At 36.4% G+C, this 23,462-nt stretch overlaps 1 protein-coding gene and 1 non-coding gene across 2 annotated transcripts in view; one reads left to right on the top strand and one right to left on the bottom strand.

The window, feature by feature from the left end:
• ADAMTS19 (ADAM metallopeptidase with thrombospondin type 1 motif 19) overlaps positions 1–23,462 on the bottom strand; it is a 250,382-nt gene that overhangs the window by 215,335 nt on the left and 11,585 nt on the right. The window lies entirely within an intron of this gene.
• Positions 5,174–5,280, top strand: LOC116645341. The gene has a single exon (XR_004301942.1). It is a non-coding gene; the product is annotated as a U6 spliceosomal RNA (small nuclear RNA).

Genomic DNA, 23,462 nt, shown 5'->3' on the forward strand with positions numbered 1-23,462 from the left:
GAATGTCAGACATTCATATATTGACAATTTCATACAATTCAACCTATCCAGAACAGACCTTAAGCATAAAGGATAAGGCAGAGGATATGACCACTGAAAGACTAAATTCAGGACTTCATCACATGGGGCCAGTGTTAGCGTAAGCAAGTCATATAACCTCCTTGGTGCTTATTTTTTCATTGTTAGAGTGAAAAACACTAAGGTGTGTTGATCCCGATGCCTGAGAAATTAAGTTTAACCTGTAAAAAAAACCTGATCAACAACAATGTTCAAAACACCACGTATCATTCCAAAAAGAGAGCCAAAGCCCTAATCACAAAAGGTGGATGCTTCCAAAGCATCTGTATGACTCGGAATACGCTTCCTAGAAAATATGAAAACAAGCAATCTTGGGAAATTATAACTGAGCTGTGCATCCATCCAGGAAACTAAGAGCCAATGGTCTGGGAAAGATTCTCATAAAAGATAAAATGGAAGATATGAGATCACTGAATTAAAAAAGGAAAGGTTAAGGGCCTTGCAGTTCTGTTTGAAAACTGAAGCTAGCACAGGCCAGTAAGTTTTGAAATGGGCTTGTTCACAGGGACTTCACTGAGCATCTCACCACAGGCTATGGAGACAAGATCACCGTGGTTACCAAAAGGACCTTACAGATGATTAACACATTCCAAATTACACAGATGAACACAGGAAAGAGAATTCAAGAGGCACTGTTTCCTCTCACTTCTGTCACATCACCTTTCTTTTTCTTTTGATAATGAGCTTGAAGATGAGACGACCCACCAACAGTTTTAATTAAGTGTATAAATCATACTTTAATTTTCATAATGGGCACTCAGATAATGTCAGAATTACTACCTACTGACTTGGGTAGTAAACCAAAACTATGAAAGAAAGCTAGATAGGTCCAATTGTGACATTAAAAGTCTGATCTTCATAGACTACTGAGGCTTTGTAACATTTTTAAATGTATTCTATACTCTGGATTCATTTCCTTAAACACCACTCATTCATTTAAAGAACACTCATGCCAAATTTGGTTCACTTTTCAGCCTTAGGAGCTAGGCTGATGCTTGGCAGATAAAAATGGGTGTGAGCGTCTGTGTAAAGCTTAGCCAGGACAAAGGCAACATTAAGAGTGAAATTAAAGCAACCCTTTCCTATCTTATGAATAACAGCTTCCTGTCCATTAAATGAAATGATATATGTGAAAGCACTTTACACAACTATAAATCTCTACAGAAAGCGAACTCTTCCTGTGTTCTACCTTACAGAGTCCTAAGTACTTTATCTCTAGATAACTAAGATTTTCAATTCAACATAAAAGCGTGGTATGTTTCTTGTGCTGACTGTTAATAGGATCTCTAGCAGAAAGTAAATAAAACCAGAGGCCTAAAAATCACACCACCCACACAATACAGAATTACAGTATTGCCTCATGCTTTCTTTGGGTCTTGTAATTTATCTGGGACTTATTATTTATTCAACTTATCCAACATGTAGACTTCAAATCCATATATGGGTATGAATCCCTTCAGGTCTGACTCAACAACTACCCAAAGAATACATATGAATTACAGTTCTCACTAATTCAGGATATGCCAGAGTAAATTGTTTTAAAGAGCTGAAGACACATGAGAATATTCCAAACTGAGAAAGTTCATCTAGAAAATGTTACGCTATTTAGAATTCAATACAGATGCCAAGAGAAAGGATAAATGTATTTATTACTTTACATATATAAAAAGAACACACAAAACTTTAAAATTCAGTTATATTAATTAGTATATATGCTAATTATATATTTTTTATATATATTATGGTCCAAGAATAGGAATCTGACCATTTAGAACTGAATCAAGACACTATGCAAGATAGTGAACTGGATCTGCCCTATGTTATTATAAACTATATATATACATATATGTATGTATATATATATGCACACACACACCCATATATACTTACTATAAGACACACTTCTATTAAATTTAAAAACAGATCTCAAAGGCCATAAAATAGAAATACTTAATATTGACCTACTACAGAGGGAGGGTTTTTTTTGTTTTTTGTGGGGGAAGGGCAGAGGGAGAGAAAGAATCCCAAGCAGCCTCCACACCCAGCACAGAACCTGACATGGGGCTTGAACTCACAACCCTGAGATCATGACCTGAGCCAAAATCAAGAGTCAGACGCTTAGCTGACTGAGCCACCCAGGCACCCCTACAGAGTGAGTTTTTAAGCAACTTTATTTATAGAACTTTAAAATGGCAAGAGTTTAACTTTATGGTTGAAATGCACTGTTATATATATAATAAATAACATCATATGTTGAAAAATTACCATCTTGCTTTTTAAGCCTTGACTCAAATTTTTCTCTGCATCCTGACAGTGCCTTTGAAGAGAAGAAAATAATCTTGAAACTCCTCAGGAATTAAAACAAATGCCCAGGTTGTATAGATATCTAAGAAAGAAGTTTTAGTTGCCTCAACTTTACTGTTGAATCAGTAATAATTATATTGGAAAGAGTATCTCATTCAAGTTTCACATGTAGTAAGCTAAATAGTATGCGGACCTACAGAGGTGAGCAGGAGGATGCTAGAAGCAAAGGAGAAAAGAAGTGATGTCCCCTCTCTCTCTCTCTCTCTCTCTCTCACACACACACACACACACACACACTCATTTATTGTAAATTGTCATTACACCTTTTGAATTTCCTAAACTCACTTTTTAGTTTTAGTAGCTATTTTATAGTTTCCTTAGGATTTTTCATGTATATAATCACATTGTCTGCAAATAAAAACAATTTTACCTCTTCCTGTTCTATCTACACATCTTTAACTTTTAAATTAGTTTATTGACTTTTGCTTATGGTACTGGTTAAGACTTCTGGTGCAAGACTGAATAGAAGTGGTTAAAATGGATATCCTCATCTTATTACTGATAATATACACACAGTCCTCTGCATTTAAAAATGATGTCAACCATGAGGTTTTTTTGTTTTGTTTTGTTTTTGTTTTTTGTAGACATGCATTGACAGGTTTTGGTACCTACAATCTCGTCTTAGTTTGCTGAACATTTTTATCAGAAATTAATGTTAAATTTTGTCAAACTACTTTCCTGTATTCATTGGCATTGTTGTATAGTTTTTCTCTTTCATTTGTTTCATATAGTGAATGACACTGATAGACATTTTTAAGGTTAAGCCATCCTTGCATTCTTGGGATAAACTCCTTCTGGTCATGATATATTGCTCTTTTTACCTATTGCTGGATTTGATCTGCTAATAGTTGGTAAGTATTTTGGTGTCTATGTTTCTGTGAAATTAGACTACAGGTTTTGTTTTTTTTTGTTTTTTTCCTGGCAGTATCTTTATCTGTTTTTTGTTTGTTTGTTTGAGGGAGAGAGAGAGAGATGGGGGAGGGAGCAGCAGGAGAGGGAGAGAGAGAATCCTAAGTAGGCTCCATTCCCAGCACAAAGCCTGACATGGGGCTCAATCCCATAACCCTGAGATCATGACCTGAGCCAAAATTAAGAGTCGGACACCCAAGTGACTGAGCCACCAGGCACCCCTCTTTATCTGTTTTTGATATCAGGATAATACTGGCCCCATAAAAGTATTGGGAACTGTTCTGTTCCTTCAAATGACTTGAAAGAATCTGTGGTATTTCATCTATAGATGATTAACATAATTCACTAATGAAGGCATTTGGGCCTGGAATTTTCTTTGTGGGAAAAGTTCTAATTACAAATTCAATTATACTATATTTAGGGCTCCACAGATGTTCCACATTATTTTTGTCAGTTTATTAATATGTATCTTTCAAGGATTTGTCCTTTTCACCTAGTGTTGTAAACTTTCTTGACATAAAGTGGTTCATAATATTTCCTTATTATAATTTTAATTCCAAAGGAACTGTTGTGATGTCTCCTTTTTATTCCTAATATTGATAATTTGCATTTTCTTTTTCTTTGATCAGTCTAGCTAGAGATATAGCAATTTTATTGTACTTTCCAGAAATTTTATCTTTCTCCACTTTTTCTGCTTTAACTTCAATGATTTCTGTTCTTACATATATTATTTCCTTCTATGCATTTTGGGTTTAATTTGCTCTTCTTTTCCTAATTTAACATTGAACTATCTTATTCCCTGACACTAAGTATTTAATGATATAATCTTCCCATAAGTATTACTCAGCTGCATCCCATATATTTTGATATAGTGTTCTCATTTTCATTCATTTCTAATTTTTTTTTAAGTTCCTTAGTGAGTTCTTCTTTGATCTATGTACTATTTGGTAGTGTATTGTTTCACTTAAAAATTTATACTAATTTTCAGGCATTATTTTGTCGCTGATTTCCATTAATTCCACTGTCGCCAGAGAACACATTAATATGTTTTCAGTTATTTAAAATTTGTTGAGAAGAGTTTAACAGCCCCAACACATATGATCTAGCTTGATGACTGTTCTATGTGTATTAAACACAGAATTTTCTGGAAGTGCCAGTTAAATCAAGTGGGTTGGTGGTATTGCTCAGTCTTTCCATTTTTAAAAACAAATTTTTCTACGGGCACATGGGTTGAATGTCTGACTCTTGGTTTCGGCTCAGGTCATGACCTTGGGGTCATGGAATTGAGTCCAGGGAGGGGCTCTGGGCTCAGCATGGAGTCTGCCTGGGACTCTCTCTCCCTCTCCCTGTGCCCCTCCCTCCCCCCATGCTCATGCTCTCTTTCTCTCTGTCATAAATGTTTAAAAATTTTTTTAAAAATTCTATTTGTTCTACTAATTACCAAAATGTGAGTAAAGATGAGAAGAAAAAATAACAGTTTGACAATACCAGGAGTTTGTTGGTATGGGTGTGGGAAAATACAAGCTGGCAAGAGGAAACAGTATTATAATCACCATGAAGAACAATTTGATAATATATAATAAATATGAAGATGTGTATGTCCATAAGCCAACATATTACTGATAGGTATATACCTAAGAGAAACTCTCACACATGTGCACACAGAACTCACAAAAGGATGATCATTATTATATTGCTGGTAACTCCAAAATATAAAAACTAAAGGGGAGGGTGAGGTGGATAAACATCAATCAATAGGGGAATGGATAAATAAACTCTACTGTATACAAATAAATATTGCAATTTAAAGGGTGGACAAGATGTGCTCGCTTTAGCAGCACATAGACTAAAACTGGAATGATACAGAGAACACTGGCAAGGCCCCTGCACAAGGATAACAAGCAAATTCATGAAGCATTCCATATTTTTAAAAAATTAAATTAAAAAAACTCAAAAATGCAATATGAATTTTTAAAAGCCAAGTTCTAGAAAGATGTGTGTAGTATGATTCCATTTGTGCAAATGTTTAAAATACAAAACAATGCTGTTATAGACTTTTATGGATGCATACCCATATAATACAATTATTAAAGTATGGATGGAAAATATGTATACAAATTTGAGAACAGTGGTTACATCTGGGGACTCAGAAAATAAAATGGTTGTGGAAGAGCACCCACAAGGGCTTCAACATCATGTGCAAAATTTCAAAATAAAAATCTTAAGCAAAAAAATGGTAAAATGTTAACACTCATGAAACCTGGGTGTTAGCTGTATTTAATCTCTGTGCTTTTCTGTACACTTGAATAGCTTTATAATTGGAGATTTAGGTGTAGCCTTTAATGACTAAAAGAGTAATAGAAAAATGGGCAATGATTATCTGCATGCAATCCACGGAAGAAAGGTGAGTTGTGGAAAGAAACATTAAAAATTCACAAAATATGTTTTCATACAAAAGGAATGTTAATATTCACTATGGATGAGGATATGAAGAAAAGGGTGCTCTTAGGTACAATAGGTGAGAGTGTAGACAGGTCTAGCATTTCTGGAAGGTGATTTAGCAGAATATATCAAAATTTCAGTATTGTAAGCCCTGTGTTGCCTCCCCCAACTAAAATAACATTTCCAGGAATACCTCTGGTACTTACACTCATATAGGTGTGCAAAGATCTATGTAACTGATTGTGGTATTGTGAAATTAGTGTTATTTGTGTTAGTGGCACCAAATGGCACCAAAACCTAAAGCCTGGCAACTGGGAAGTTTTCTTAATGGCCACTACCAGGGAGAAGTATAGCAAGAGCCACCACGATGTAGTCCATGCAAAGATCACCCCAGAGAACTGTGCTGTGCATGTGTCCAGCTTCATGTACCAGACTTAACATCATGTACCATACCAGGCTCTTCTCCCCAACGGTGATTCTCAGTGGGTATATTTGTATCCCCCACTCCAAGGAGGGGGTGCAGAATCTGGCAATATCTAGACACATTTTTCGCTGTCCTGATGGGGCATCTAGTGGGTAGAGGCCAAAGATGCTATTAAACATTCTACAATGCACAGAACAGCCCCCCACAACAATTATCCTACCCAAAATGTCATTAGGGGTGAGGTTGAGAAATCCTGCTCTGGGAGTAATTTATTTGCATTATTTCTCTAATCTCAACTACAACCATATGAAATAGGAAGTATTTTTCCTTGTTTTAAGTATGAAGCAGAACGTCAGAGAGATGAAATATTTTATCCAAAGTAACAGAGGTAATAGATGGAAGAGCTGCTTGTTCTTAACTAAGAAGTTATATCAGCATTTTAAATAAATTATTGTACTCTTGTATTATGGAATATTATATAGTTGTTTAAAAATTTACATAAATGGCATAAAATGATCTTGAGGCTACAAACTTGTAGGAGATATTTGTAATGTGTATAGCTAATAAAATATTAGTATCCCAAAAGAATAAAAATCTCCTACCATTCACTTAACAAAAAAGTTATAGAAGACACATAATATATAATCCCATTTGTATAATATAAGCAAAATTAAATGTATGAAAATACCAGAAATGTTATTTACCCATGGCCCTATCTGCACATCCAAAGAAAATCCTAAGAATGGAATTTTCCTTAAAAGATAATGCTTTTATAAAAATTCATTTAGAAAATCTCAACATAAAAATATCTGATGAAAATCTGCCATCGTACACAGCAAATGCTGATGGTGTGATTTCTAGAAATGTAAAATAAAAGGTCAGTGATTAGTGGGAGAGGATGGTGTAGATGGTAATGGACAGTTACAGCGATGTCATGGAGCATCATCGATAACAGTTCTTGGTTCTTACAAGTTTTGTTGCAATGTAAACAAGTGTTTAGAGCAGCACTTAACTGAAATTTTACAAATCTATGTATAATATGATGGTACATTTTTTTTTTGAATCATTGTGTTCTTTGGGAATTAAGAAACCTGGTAGCTCTCTTAATTTGGGGCAATAAAGGGAACAAAATACCCCATATGAAGTATCTTCCATTCCATGTATATGGAACAGAAAAATGAAAAAGGTGAGGGGATAATTCAACTTGACACTGTCTGGATGACTGAAGGCCCTTAAATTGATAGAATTCATGATGTGAGCCATTTTTGCCTGGAGAGAGTTTATAACTACAAATTGAATTTCTCAATAGAAATAATGCTGTTCAGGGGTGCCTGGTTGGCTCAGTCAGTTAGGTGTCTGCCTCTTAATTTCAGCTCAGGTCATGATCACAGGGCCCTGAGATTGAACTCTGCATCAGGCTCTGTGCTTGGCAGGGAGTCTGCTTGAGATTCTTTCCCTCTGCCCCTCCCCCTGCTCATGCTCTCTCTCTCTCTCTCTCAGATAAATAAATAAATCAGAAAGAAAGAAAGAAAGAAAGAAAGAAAGAAAGAAAGAAAGAAAGAAGAAAGAAAGAAAAAAAGAAAGAAAGAAAGAAAGAAAGAAAGAAAAAAAGAGAAAAAAAGAAAAAAAAGAAAGAAAAAGAAAGAAAGGAAGAAAGAAAGAAAGAAGAGAAAAAGAAAGAAAGAAGAAAGAAAAGAAAAAAAAAGAAAGAAAAGAAAGAAAGAAAGCTGTTCAGATTTACTAATTTTTCTTCAGGGAGTTTGGCATTTTGTGACATTATTTGTCCCTTTCATCTAAGTCACTGAATTTATTGTCACAAAGTTATTCATTATAGTCCCTTGTTATCTCTTTCATGCCTATTGCATTTGTAATGATGTCCTCACTCTAATTATTTACATTGAGCATTTGCGTTTTTTATTGTTTTTTCTTGAAAAATAGTTTATCGATTATTTTTATTTTTTAAAGCACCAACTTTTGATTTGACTAATTTTCCCTATTCCTGTTCTATTCTCTTTTTCATTGATATCAGCTTTTATTTTTATTTCTCCTTTCTGCTTAATTTAGGTTTCATTTGCTCTTCTTGTTCTAATTTCTTCATGTGTATACTGAGATAACTGATTTGAGATCTTTTTTCCTATGTATGTGATGCAAATATTTTCCTCTATGTACCAATTTAGTTGCAGTCCACAAATTATAATATGTTGTATTTCATTTCCATTCACTTCCCCATATTTTCTAATTTCCTTTGTGATTTCTTCCTTGACCCCTATGTTATCTAGAAGTGTATTATTTCATTTCCAAATATTTGAGGATTTCCCAAATACTTTTCTCTTACTGATTTCGATTTTTAATTTTGTTGGACTGAGAAAACTTACTTTGTAATATTTCACTCCCCTTAACTTCACGGAGACTTACTTTATGGCCCAGAATAAGGTATTATGCTGGAATATATCCTCTGAGCCCTGGAAAAATAATGTGTGCTCTGGGGTGGTAGGGTAGAATGTTCTACAAATGTCAGACCAGTATTCAGACAAATACACCAGAAGAACCCTCTACACATCAGAAGGCCTCCCTTAAGGCACTGTTGTGTCTTCTTTAGTCCTTTGGCAAATTCTAGCTTCCTCGGCTTCTCTCAAATTCCAACCCTGTGTCTTTAATTCCATAAGATGCCGGGCTCCATTTTTGTTCCCTTTCAGGGCTGCAGCCTCTCTCAGGTTGTAGACTGGGACATATGCAGATTCTTCACTGGTATCTTTTCTCTGAGTAATGACTGCCTTGTGCTACCTTTTGTCCGATGCCTGAAAACCCGTTAATTCACATAGTTTGCCTGATATTCTAACTCCTATTTCATCATGGCTGGAAAGTTCCAGGAGTTCCAATAAAACTTTTTTATTCTACTCGGACACTTTTCAAACCAAATATTCTATGAAAATGCCATGATATTAAACAGAAAACAACAGAGCTGAGGACACTCAAAAGAGCTTAGAGTTCACCTCATACTCTTAACCCTACCCTTCATTCTCTTCCGCTCCAACACCTGAAACATAGCAACTTCTGAAACAACACTTCGGAACTTCATAGTCAACTCAGTCTTCAAACCACCTCCATGAAGGGTATTAACTTTCAAACCAGGAAGACCTAGATTTGATTCCAAGCTTGCTTCCTTGGAGACCTCAAGCAAATTCCTAAACTTCCTGATCAACAAAATGGGTGTAACGACACCTTCCTCACAGGATTACTATAAAAACTACTCAGGTAACTGTTTAAAAACCACCAGGTACAGTGCCCCAAACTGAACTGATTCATGAATTATCATTTGTTTGTAGCTGTTTTCACAGTCATTGCTGACTATCATAAGAGAGATAAAGGATTCTATGTATTCCAAAGAACAAAACCAAGATTAATTCCAAGATCCCAGGATTTTCCAACAGCATTTTCCAACAATGAAACTGGCAAGTGACATTAATAAATTCTTTGGTTTCAGAAGTGTTATGGCATTAGACTCTGTCAGGCATATTTTAAAGAAAATCCCTCTACTGTGTGCTAATATCTTGCTTTAAATTTTTGAGAATACTAATACAAGACAGCAACTAGAAGGAGTAAGGAAAGATAGGTTACATTAAAAATCAGTAATTTCTGGGAGCCTGGGAGGCTCAGTCAGTTAAGCATCTGACTCTTGATTTCAGCTCAGGTCATGATCTCAGGGTTGTGAAATGGAGCCTGCTTAAGATCCTGTCTCTCCCTCCCCCTTCACTCCAGCCCTCTCTCTGCCTTTCAGAAAAAAATTAGTAATTTCTATTATGTCATATTCTATTCTTATATCTACTCCATGTCAATTTCCACCCTATACCTTCGATCAAAGAATTAAAATGATGTGAATGTAATACATCTCTGATAAATAAAACTGAAGCAACAAAATATTTTCACCACGTACACATGCACACTCCCACATGCGCGTGCACACACACACACACACACACACACACAGGTGTGACTTTGAATTTCACCTCCCGGCCTTCCCAGCTGCCTGATATGGATGATTTACTCAATATCCATGAGCTTCAGCATCTCATCTATAAAATCGAGCCAGAGCATATATCTTAATGGGTTTCTATGAAAGTCAGCCATACCAACGGTAGGATGAGTATGAGTATGAGTACACTGCATGGTAGTGCTCAACAAACATAGCTATTATATACTGGGCCTCGAGTCTTTCTTTCTAAAAATTGATGCAAATAGAATTCTTTTCACTCATCTTTATTGATCTGAAAAAGAAAAAGTTGGAGGTGTCACCTGCTTCCTGCCCTTATAGGTATGATTGGTAGAAAAGTCTAGTACCTCTATTTCTTGCAGGCATGTCTCTTGTATGCCACTGCCAGGGTATGGAAAGCTACTCACACCTATGCATTCGTTTGAACAGGTCATTTATTTTCTAAAAACATGCAGACATACCACAATCAAAAGATTTTGTTAATGCAGTTTATAAACTATAAAGTACCTTAAAGACCTGTTATTATCACAGTTATAACCATTTATAGTATTATGGAGGTCCTCCATTGTCTTCTCTTGCACTTCCATTGTATTTTTTTAAATCTCCAAGATTAATTTACTGGAATCCATTTCAGAACTACAGGAATGGGGGCGCCTGGGTGGCTCAGTTGGTTAAGCGACTGCCTTCGGCTCAGGTCATGATCCTGGAGTCCTTGGATCGAGTCCCACATCGGGCTCCCTGCTTAGCAGAGAGTCTGCTTCTCCCTCTGACCCTCCCCCCTCTCATGTGCTCTCTCTCATTCTCTCTCTCTCAAATAAATAAATAAAATCTTAAAAAAATAAAAATAAAAATAAAGAACTACAGGAATGGGAGGGGATATAAGCACTGAACAGAACTGAGTGTGTATCTTCTAGAGGAATGGGTAATGGAAAGAAATGAGAGAAGGATTAAGTAAACAGTTGATTATGCAGTTCCAATATAGAGTCTGATGTATTCTCTTACAAGTCTATGGTGAGTTATTAATAGGTTCAGAACACGTAAGACCATGTGACCAAGCACCCAAAAATTGGACACTGTGCACTTGTGGAGACTCCCCCGCCAAGGCAAGGGCAGCCAAGCTATTAGAACACTTACTAAAATACTACAACTGAGCTAACTATAGGCAAATGCTTTGGAGCTCTCTTAAACCATATCAGTGTGCAGTGCTGGGCTGTCCCCAGGGATGCTCTAGTATGTTATTCCAAAAGCATTTCAAATAGAAGTAAGGGGTTTCCACATTCTTAAGCTTAGAACACATTCTAAATATGCACCAGTGGATTTGCTTCTCCTCTTTCATCTTTCCAACCACTGACCCCCTTCATGACTCTACCTCTCTCCAAGGAAGGTTGTGTCAATTCACATAAATTATGTAAACTCTTGGGGCCTGACAAGGAGAAAAAACTATAGAAACTGAAAAGGCAAAATAAACCATCATGGGAATTAAATTAGTAGTCAAACATATTTCTTTAATTTACTATTCTACCAGCTTAAATTTGGACCCAAATTTCAAGTGGTATTTGTAAATATGTCTTGTCCATTTTCCCCTCACCACTCCAAAGCACCTATCCTGGCAGAATTCTTGGGCCATCATTTTATTTCTTAAAGCTCAAATTTAAGATTTACAGGGATGAAAATCTGGTTTAATCCTGACCTACAGTCAACTTACACAGAAGAAATTTAAGCACATTAAAAAAAAACAACTATAAAGATTTCCTGTGTTTATCTCCCTACATTATCATTCAAAACTAAAGATTTAAATATAAGTATTTGGATATCGTTACTTTTTATTTCATGAGCCAAGTTTTTCCAGAACAAGTTGCAACTAGGTATTCATAAATGTTCGCCTTCTAAAATGACACCAAGTCCACATTTGCTATCATATTAAATTTCATCAATTCTACGATGCTGTCAGTTTTATAACACACCCCTATGTAAGAGCTGCTAAAATGTGAAAAATTAGCTACTGGAATTAACTAAATACAATATTTCTATCTTTTATGAGTTCTCTTTATATCATTATTAAATTAATGACAAATACATCAACTATCTAAGGGCCTTTATTTTCCTAACATTTCCTCAATCATGATTCCTATAGCTAGAAGACATCTGTCTATACTCATATTACCAGAGAAATCATATTGCTTTGGTTTTTAATAAAAGGCTGTATACTGGAAATCTTGGCTCCGTTTAAATAAACAGAATTATTTGGATATAAGTTTACATTTAGGGAATAAGTCTGAATGTTTGTGACTAAAATCTACTTCCTGAAAAGGTTGATTTGGATTTTTTAAGTTTGTTTGAACTTACTTGTTTATTTTATTTGAACCTTGACCCTAACAACTTTGGTCTTTTTCACAGCAATGGGATATATGAAGCAGCACTGGAGTGTGATACCTAGATTCACACCCTAATTGTGCAAAGACATTAAGTGTAAAACTTCCTATTTTGTGTATCTTATTTGTACAACTCCAAATGAGTGGCTTTCCTTGTTCTCATAAATCCCTACGAATTTTAAATCTTGTATACTATAATATGGGCTATCAGTAGCTAATTCTGTTCCTTATCAATCAACACAGTGTTCAAAAACGTCCCCTAATGACTGCTCCAGTAATAATAATTTCCAGATAACAAAAAAGCTTTTGTGTTGTTTCAGATGGAATTGCTCCCAAAATTGACCTTTAAACACAATTCCTATCAAAGGCCAGCAGACCCTATGTCAATATTAACAATCTGATCCTAAAATTTTGATAGAAATGTGAAGGATGGAGAATAGCCAAAACATTTTTTGAAAAGAAATCAAACTTGAAGTTCCCAAAAACATATTACAAAGCTACATAAATCATGACCTTATGGTATTGACATAAGGATAAACATTATATTTATATAAAGAAGAGTATTAATAATTCAAAAGTAAACTTGTATTTATGGTTGACTTTCAACAAAATTCCTATGGCATTTCATGAGGAAAGAACAAACTTTCCAGTAAATGGTGTTGAGAGAAAATTGGATATATACATGAAAGAGATTAATTTGGATTCTGCATTCACACCAAACACAAAAACTAACTCAGAATAAATCACAGACCTAAATATGAAAACCAAAAAAGTATGTAAGAAGATATATGCGACCAATGGGAGAAAGTCTATGCAACTTTAAGTTAGACACAGAGTTCTCAGATACAACACCGAAAGTACATTTGATAAAGAAAAAAATGATAAACTGGATTTTTTTTCAAAATTTATAAAAATTAGCTTTAGAAGACACCATTAAGAAACTGAATAGAAATGCACAGACTGGAAGAAAACAGTAGCAAATTGTGTATGTCTGACAAAACATTTACACCCAAGTATATAAAGAACTCTTAAAACCAAATAGTCAAAAGACAAAAAAAACTAATTTAAAATAGGCAAAAGATCTGATTAGACATTTCACCAAAGAGGATTTATGAGTAGCTATGAGACAGCACATGACAAGATGCTCCATACAGTCATCAGAGATATGCAAGTTAAAACCACAAGGAGATACCACTGCACAGCCATAGATTAGTTATGATCAAAATGAGAAAATAACAGGTGTTGTTGAGGATGTGGAAAAACTGGAATCCTGATACTTTGCTGGTAGGAATACAAACTGGTGCAGTACTTTGTAAAAGAATTCGCCAGTTTCCTAAAATATATATTTCCTAAAATATATAAAATGACCTAGCAATTCCGCTCCTAGATGTCTACCCCCGGGGAATGAAAATATATACCTACACAATGACTGTTCATATTACCATTATTCATAAGTGAAAAAGTGGAAACAACCCAAATTTCTACAACTTATGAAGAGATAAACAAAATGTAGTGTTATCTAAACAATGGCTTATTGGGGTGCCTGGGTGGCTCAGTCGGTTAAGCATCAGACTCTTGATTTCCACTCAGGTCATGATCTCAGGGTCATGGAATTGAGCCCTACACTGGGCTCCACATTCAGCATGGAGTTTGTCTCTCTCCCTCCCCCTGCTTGTGCTCTCTCTCTCTCAGATAAATATATAGAATCTTTTTTAAAAAAATTTTTTTAAATGTTTATTATCCAGCAAGAAAAAAAATGAACTACTGATACATGCCACCACATGGAAGAACCTCAAAAACATTACACTAAGTTTAAGAAGCCTTAAACACAAGAGTCCAAATTTTATATGACTTCATTTATATGAACTATAAAGGCAAATCTATTGAAATAGAAAGTAAATTAGTGGTTTCCTGGGACTGCGGGTAAGAACAAAGTGACTGCAAATGGGTATGAATGACCACTTGGGGGTGATAGAAATGTTCTAAAACTGGATAGCAGTGATGGCTGCACAATTCTATAAATGTACTAAAAGACACTGCATTGTACATTTGGGTGAATTTTAGGGTAAATAAATCATACCAGAAAAAAAAAGATAGTAGGAAAAAAAGCATTCACAATATCCTTTATGTTACATTTTAAATAATGATTTACCCTAGAAAAATCAGCTTGGCATATTCATGAATCTATCTTACTAATGAGAAATAATTATTTTTTTAATTTTATTTTTATTTTGTTATGTTAGTCCCCATACAGTACATCATTAGTTTTTGATGTAGTGTTCCATGATCCATTGTTTTCTTATAACACCCAGTGCTCCATGCAATACATGCCCTCCTTAATACGCATCAGGGCTAACCCAACCCCCCACCCCCCTCCCCTCTAAAACCCTCAGTTTGTTTCTCTGAGTCCATAGTCTCTCATGGTTCATCTTCCCCTCCGATTCCCCCCTTTCATTTTTCTCTCCCTTCTCCTAATGTCCTCTGTGCTATTCCTTATGTTCCACAAGTAAGTGAAACCATATGATAATTGACTTTCTAATGAGAAATAATTAGATTCTACTTAGAAAAATTTCTGCATAGCAACATTCAACTTAAGATACTGATTCAATACTTTTTAAAACATTACTAATTAGAACCGCCTATTTTGAACTGACAGAATTCTAACTGGAGATCTACAGAGACAAAGGAATTATCCATGTTAGTAGACAAAACAGAGAATGCTAAATTAAATTTATTAAAAGACAGATATTTCCACAATGAATCACTCAGATATTACGCCTTGTTAGTTGTATTTTTACATAATGGTTACTTCCATGATAAATGACTCAAACTTTCTATTTCGTTGTAATAAAATTCTGAAATGCTATGTATTCTATCTGCAATCACACAACCAGAGTCAGAAAACAGCACAAAGACTATGCTAATTATACGTAAGTTCCTCAAGTCAATAACTGAACTGCCCATCTAGGAATTGGGTACACTAAAATATTTGCTGATAATATAACACTTTTATAATGAAAATGTACCTATCACATTTTACTTACATACACTGGCATCTAAGTAATAATGGAAATACACCATTTGCACCTATTAGATTAGTGATATAATTATCTGCCTGGCCATTCCTCTTAGCAGGTTAATGTGTTGTGACTGTTAATTCTAATGAGTTTTATAGGACTCGTGACATCCAAACTCATAGAATATAAATTGAATAGATGAGACTTGTTATTTTATTTGTTAGTTATTTCTGCCATTTGAGATAGCTTACCATTTAATTCTTACACATCTCCCAGGTCCTCTTAACCCGACTACACTGTCCTGCCATTCCAGGGTAGATAATTTCTTACAAAGAGTTTATAATTTTCTCAGTGATTTTCTAATGTTCCTCAACAATGCACCTCAATCTTCATTTATCCACATCTAAATTGGCTGGCACCATAGACCCCTTTCAGTCTGAAGGTATGTTTCTTCCTTTGTTGCTGATCAACTTTATTTCATTACAATAACTATGGTGAAACAGCTGGAGTAAGTCTCCTGTTAACATTACCCATAAAACTGTTGATACTTTTGTTGAGTTCCAAATTCTAGAATGGGAAGCAACTTTCAATTTCTATCTACTTTTTCACCTAAAGAGTAGAAAAACATTCGTACTGGCATGAAGGTCCCATTATATCACCTTCCAACTAACTAGTTCACATTTATAACTTGTTGAATAATGATTTGAAACCCATAAAATCCTTTCCAGCTCAATGAGATCTGAGTGGGTTCCTGGGAGGATGTTAAAGGCAAGGACAGAAGGTATCCAAGTTCACTGTAGGAGCTAAAAAGGAACATTAAAATCCATTCAAGACACCTAGGGTATAAAGTTTGGTGGATGTAACTCTAGTCTTTAAAGATGGTGAGTGCTGGAGTTTTCAAAGTCACTCAAAATTTAAATTCTAGTTAGTGAACATATAATGTAATATTGGTTTCACCAGCAGAATTTAGTGATTCATCACTTACATACAACACCCAGTGCTCATCATAACAAGTGCCCTCCTTAATACCCATCACCCATTTAGCCCGTCCCCCAACCCCCTTCCTCCATCAGTTTGTTCTCTACTATTAAAAGTCTCTTATGGTTTGCTTCCCTCTCTCTCTCTCTTCCCCCCGCCCTTCCCATATGTTCATCTGGTTTATTTCTTAAATTCCCAGTGGCTACCCTCAAATTTTAGCTTGCACAAGAATTACCTTGGATTCTTTTTAAATTCATTTCTTGGATCTGAGGCCCAGTCTGGGATTCTGATTTAAATGGAGAATTCCCAACTCCCTCAACCTCACCCCTACCGCCATGATTTTGATAAAGCTGTCTGCACACCAGACTAAGAAAAAAAGCATTGAGAAGCAGTGATGTGGGCTCACTGCAGAAAGTGGTCATATATTTTAGATGAAGCCTGGCAGAAGTAAGAGGACAAAAAAAAAAAAAAAAAAAAAAAAATCTGGGGCAAAACATCTTTATGTGCTTATGAAGAAAAAAACAAATGTTTAGATCTTATTTATTTATTTTTTTTTATGGAAAGCAACAGAAAAGCAGAAGATGTTAAATAGTGCCAAAATTGGCCTGGGCTCATCAGCTTCATTTCCTAATCATCTGAGTTAAAGCCTAAAGAGTTAATAATTTATTGCAGATATATGCACATTAATTATGAAATGAAATCAAGTTTCTCTTGTTGGAAAAGTCAAGTACTAAACTCTCTAACCCCCAAGGGCCTTCTCAACACCGTCACGCAATAATTCTGTACAAATATCTGGGTAGCATTAAAATGGCTTAGTTCCCATTTTCTCACTTCTCTCAGTCTAGGGCTTGGCATAAGAATAAAGATGAGATGGAGACAAGATGATGTGCTCACTATGGCTGCACCCTAAATGCACTTTGAAGCAAGTTATGGTCCTCACTTAGCCAAGAGAATCTTAACATTTCCTTTCAGGAAACCCCCCAAATCATAATCCAAGAGGGACAACTGGTTGTCCCACTGCCTCAAAATATGTCAAGATTACTTTCCTAAGGTAAGATACTTCCCATCTATCAGGAACCTGGAACTCCTCTGATTATTCGTTACTTTGTACATAGAAAGCCATAAAACCATCTGGGATAAAAATGTAACTGCAATTAAGCGGAAACATTCAATTGTGCATGAGTGCAATAAGAATGTGCTATTTTAGTGTTGCATAAAAAATACTTTAAGGCTCCTGTAAAGAATTTCCTGAATTTTAAAAGTATACCATACTATGATTCAGCTAATAAGTTCCAAATAAATATAAAACATTAATATTAATAATTAAATATTTAATAAGCAAATATTATTAAACAAAATTTCTTCTCATAAAATCGGTCCATGCCTGAATTCCTCAAGATATTAAGATATAGATTAATATATGATTAAAGAATTATTGACTTTTAATGTACAATGTCACTTAACCACCAGCATGATGATTCTTATTAGACTAATTTTTTATTAGAATTCACTGTATGATTGCCTTAAATAAGACTGGAGTATCTGCACAATCTACATACAGAAGCTTCTCGCGTGTCACCATTGGCAGAACCATGATCATACACACCATTCTGAATCTTAAACCATGGAATGCCTTAAACAGATGCACTCTTTAAGGTGATAAAGAGATACTGAACACTTACTAAATCAGAGAATTGTGATGGACACAGGCAAGACAAGAAGTTGAAGCAAAGGAGCAGTTCCTTGGACTGTAAATACACTGAAGCAAGGAATTACTTCTCTTATTTTTTGGTCTCTGGGCATTCAGCACTCTCTCCATATATGTAAGTAGCCCACTAATTATGAATACTTACAATGTTCTGCCCTTGAAAACAACATCGCAATGAATAGGGTTATATATAAATCTTTTGCACATCTGTGAATATTCCTGAAAAGAAGAATAAGCATTTAAAATTTAAGTACATACAATACAAAAGCCTCGACCAATTTGCTCTCCTACAATGTGTAAGATTAAGTGTTCCCCAAGCATGGATATTATCAATTGGCATAATTTGTGCCAACCTAATGAACCAGAAATGATGTTTGAGGAAATCTGCTTTTACTAGCTTACCAATAAATTTGAAAACAATTGTGAGTGTTTATTTGATACTTATATTTCCTTTTCAGCATATACACTAAAAAGTGACTATCTATGGATGGTAAGTTCACAGATGACTTATTTTATATATTTTCCAAACTTTCTACAGTCAGCATGTATTATTTTGTTATTAACATTTATCTTTTTAAAACACTAACCCAAAAAGAGCTCTGGAATAGAAATGAAAAAGACTAAAAATCTAACAGAAAAATGAGTACAAGATATGAACTGTACATTTACAGGAAAGAAAGAATAAAAATATGAAAAGATTCTCAGCCTCACAAAAAATACCCGAAAAATGTCCATTAAAACTACAATGAAGTAACATTTTTTTTGCCTATTAGATTTCACAAACATCAATGTCTTTAACACCACCCATACTGGTAAACGCATGGAGGAAAGACATACTCTCATACTCTGATTGCCTGAAGAGTACAGAGTGGTACCACCTCTGTGGGGTACAATCTGGCACCATCACCCCAAATTACCAATACAACATGCCCTTTGACAAAGATTTACATTACAAAGGCAAAATGGCATATCTACAGAGTCCTATTTATTTAATTTAGCACTGTTCATAATAGGAAAATATTAGAATTGATCAAATTATGTTAACACCGAACTGATTAAGTAGATTATGGAACATACTTGCAATCAGATAAAAGGGAACTATCAAAAAAAAGAAAGAGGGGGAAGAGCAAGATGGCAGAGGAGTGGGAGACATGGATTTCGTCTGGTCCCAGGAATTCAGCTGGATAGGGATCAAACCATTCTGAACACCTACGAACTCAACAGGAGATCGAAGAAAAGAATAGCAACAACTCTCTGAACAGAAAAGGGACCACTTTCTGGAAGGTAGGACATGCGAAGAAGTAAATCTGAGGCAATATTCAGGAGGATAGATGGCGGGGGGTGGGGCCTCCGACGGCCGCTTCTGGCAAGTGATAGAGCTGCGGAGCACAAAATCGGAACTTTTAGAGTCTGCTCCGCTGAGGGACGTCGATCCAGTGGCTAAGCGGGGGGTGGAACCCTCGCAGGACAGTGTGGTCTCAGGACCATTGGGGTCACAGGAAGACTGGGGGTGCCTGAGTGCGGCAGAGCTCCCAGGTATCAGAGCGGGGAAGCCGGCTGCAGAGACGGAGCCGCGGCCCGGGCTCTCAGCTCGGGGTTGCCATAAACTGTGATCCGTGGTACAATCAGGCCACTGCTCCTCCAGCAAGGACCCAACAAGCGGCAGATCTGGGGAGACTCACCTTCCTTCCCCGGGAGGAGCGGTGCAGGAGTGCACCACAGGGATCTGCTGGGTTTGGAGACTCCAGACAGGGTCGTGTGCCAGAGATAGAAACCCTCGGTCACAGGCCGGGTGAGCATGGAGTGTGGCCGGAGACCGGGGAGATGGGAGTGACTGACTGCTTTTCTCTGGGGGCGCACTGAGAAGTGGGGCCCCGAGTTCTCGGCTCCTCTGGGGCAGAGATTGGGAGGCCGCCATTTTCACTCTTGGCCTCCAAAGCTGTAGGGAAAACTTGCAGGGAACAAAAGCTCCCGAGAGCAAACCCAAGCAGATTACTTAGCCTGGACCGGGCAAGGGCGGGGCAATTCCGCCTCTGGCGAAGACATTTGGGAACCACAGCAACAGGCCCCTCCCCCAGAAGATCAGCAAGAACAGCCAGCCAAGACCAAGTTTACTGATCAATGAGAATGGCAGAACTCCAGTGCTAGGGGAATACTGCACATAGAATTCATGGCTTTTTTACCATGATTCTTTAGTCTTTCAAAGTTAATTTTTTTTAACAGTATTTTTTTTTTGAATTTTTCTTTTTCCCTTTTTCAACCAAAATCCTATCAATCCCTTTTTTAAAAAACATTTTTTATTTTTCATTTTTAGAGTCATATTCTATCCCTGCATAGTAGTTACCCTTATTTTTGGCATATATATATAAGTTGTTCTCTCTTTAAAATTTTGAGATATAGTTTCTTCTAACAGATCAAAATATACCATAAATCTCTAGTGTATGGCTTTGTTCTAGTCTCCTGCCTGATCACATTCTCTCCCTTTTTTTCCCCTCTTTTTTTTTTAAATCCTCTTCTTTCTTTTTTCAACCAACTTCTTATTTTACCAATTCCTTTTATAAAATCTTTTATACATTTCATCTTTACAGTCATATTCCATCCCTTCATCGTATTAACCCTTTTTTTCTTTTAAGATTTTATTTATTTATTTGACAGAGGGAAACACACTGAGAGAGGGAACACAAGCAGGGGGAATGGGAAAGGGAGAAGCAGGCTTCCCACAGAGCAGGGAGCCCGATGCAGGGATCGATCCCAGGACACTAGGATCATGACCGGAGCCGAAGGCAGCTGCTTAACGACTGAGCCACCCAGGCACCCCTTAACCCTTCTTTTTGTACATATATAAGTTTTCCTTTCCTTAAAATTTTGGGAGGCACTTTCTTCATACAGACCAAAATACACCCAAAATCTAGTGTGTGGCACTGATTTATGCACCAGCCTGATCATATTCTGGTTTTTTTTGTTTTCTTCTGTTTTTGTTTGTATTTATCTTTTTCTTTTTTTTTTTTCTTTTTCTTTTTTTCTTTCTTTCCCTTTCTTTTCCCCCAGTTTCAGGACTTTTCTGATTTGTTTAGAGTATATTTTCTGGGGACGTTGTTACCCTGTTAGCATTTTGTTCTCTCATTCATCTAGTCTCTTCTGGACAAAAGGACAAGACGGAAAAAATCATCTCAACAAAAAGAACAAGAGGCAGTACCAACTGCCAGGGACCTACTCAATACGGACATTAGTACAATGTCAGAGCTAGAGTTCAGAATGATGATTTTAAAGATACTAGCTGGGCTTGAAAAAAGCATGGAAGTTATTAGAGAAACCCTTTCTGGAGAAATAAAAGAACTAAAATCTAACCAAGTTGAAATCAAAAAGGCTATTAATGAGGTGCAATCAAAAATGGAGGCTCTAACTGCTAGGATAAATGAGGCAGAAGAGGGAATTCGTGATATAGAAGACCAAATGATGGAAAATAAAGAAGCTGAGAAAAAGAGAGATAAACAACTACTGGATCACTAGGGCAGAATTCGAGAGATAAGCTATACCATAAGACGAAACAACATTAGAATAATTGGGATCCCAGAAGACGAAGAAAGAGAGAGAGGGGCAGAAGGTATATTGGAGCAAATTATAGCAGAGAACTTCCCTAATTTGGGGAAGGAAACAGGCATCAAAATCCAGGAGGCACAGAGAACCCCTCTCAAAATCAATAAAAATAGGTAAACACCCCGACATCTAATAGTAAAACTTACGAGTCTCAGAGACAAAGAGAAAATCCTGAAAGCAGCTTGGGAGAAGAGCTATGTAACCTACAATGGTAGAAACATTATATTGGCAACAGACCTATCCACAGAGACCTGGCAGGCCAGAAAGGACTGGCAGGATATATTCAGAGCACTAAATGAGAAAAGTACGCAGCCAAGAATACTATATCCAGCTAGGCTGCCATTGAAAATAGAAGGAGAGATAAAAAGCTTCCAAGACAAACAAAAACTAAAGGAATTTGCAAACACGAAACCAGCCCTACAACAAATATTGAAAGGGGTCCTCTAAGCAAAGAGAGAGCCTAAAAGCAACATAGACCAGAAAGGAACACAGACAATATACAGTAACACCTTACAGGCAATACAATGGCACTAAATTCATATCTTTCAAGAGTTACCCTGAATGTAAATGGGCTAAGTGCCCCAATCAAAAGACACAGGCTATCAGTTTGGATTAAAAAACAAGACCCATCGATATGCTGTCTGCAAGAGACTCATTTTAGACCCAAAGACACCCCCAGATTGAAAGTGAGGGGGTGGAAAACCATTTACCATGCTAATGGACACCAAAAGAAAGCTGGGGTGGCAATCCTTATATCAGACAAATTAGATTTTAAACCAAAGACTGTAATAAGAGATGAGGAAGGACACTATATCCTACTTAAAGGGTCTATCCAACAAGAAGATCTAACAATTGTAAATATCTATGCCCCTAACATGGGAGCAGCCAATTATATAAGGCAATTAATAACAAAAGCAAAGAAACAGATTGACAACAATACAATAATAGTGGGGGACTTTAACACCCCCCTCACTGAAATGGACAGATCATCTAAGAAAAAGATCAACAAGGAAAAAAAGACTTTAAATGACACACTGAACCAAATGGACGTCACAGATATATTCAGAACATTCCATCCCAAAGCAACAGAATACACAATCTTCTCTAGTGCCCATGGAACATTCTCCAGAATAGATCACATCCTAGGTCACAAATCAGGTCTCAACCGGTACCAAAAGATTGGGATCATTCCCTGCATATTTTCAGACCACAATGCTTTGAAACTAGAACTCAATCACAAGAGGAAAGTCAGAAAGAACTCAAATACATGGAGGCTAAAGAGAAACCTACTAAAGAATGAATGGGTTGGGGCGCCTGGGTGGCTCAGTTGGTTGAGCGACTGACTTCAGCTCAGGTCATGATCTCAGGGTCCTGGGATCGAGCCCCGCATTGGGCTCCCTGCTTGGCGGGAAGCCTGCTTCTCCCTCTCCCACTCCCTCCGCTTGTGTTCCCTCTCTCGCTGTCTCTCTCTCTGTCAAATAAATGAATAAAATCTTAAAAAAAAAAAAAAAGAATGAATGGGTCAAACAGGAAATTAAAGAAGAATTAAAAAACCTCATGGAAACAAATGAAAATGAAAACA

This window comes from Phoca vitulina, unplaced genomic scaffold (assembly GCF_004348235.1).
Source record: "Phoca vitulina isolate PV1807 unplaced genomic scaffold, GSC_HSeal_1.0 scaffold32, whole genome shotgun sequence".
NCBI lineage: Eukaryota > Metazoa > Chordata > Mammalia > Carnivora > Phocidae > Phoca > Phoca vitulina.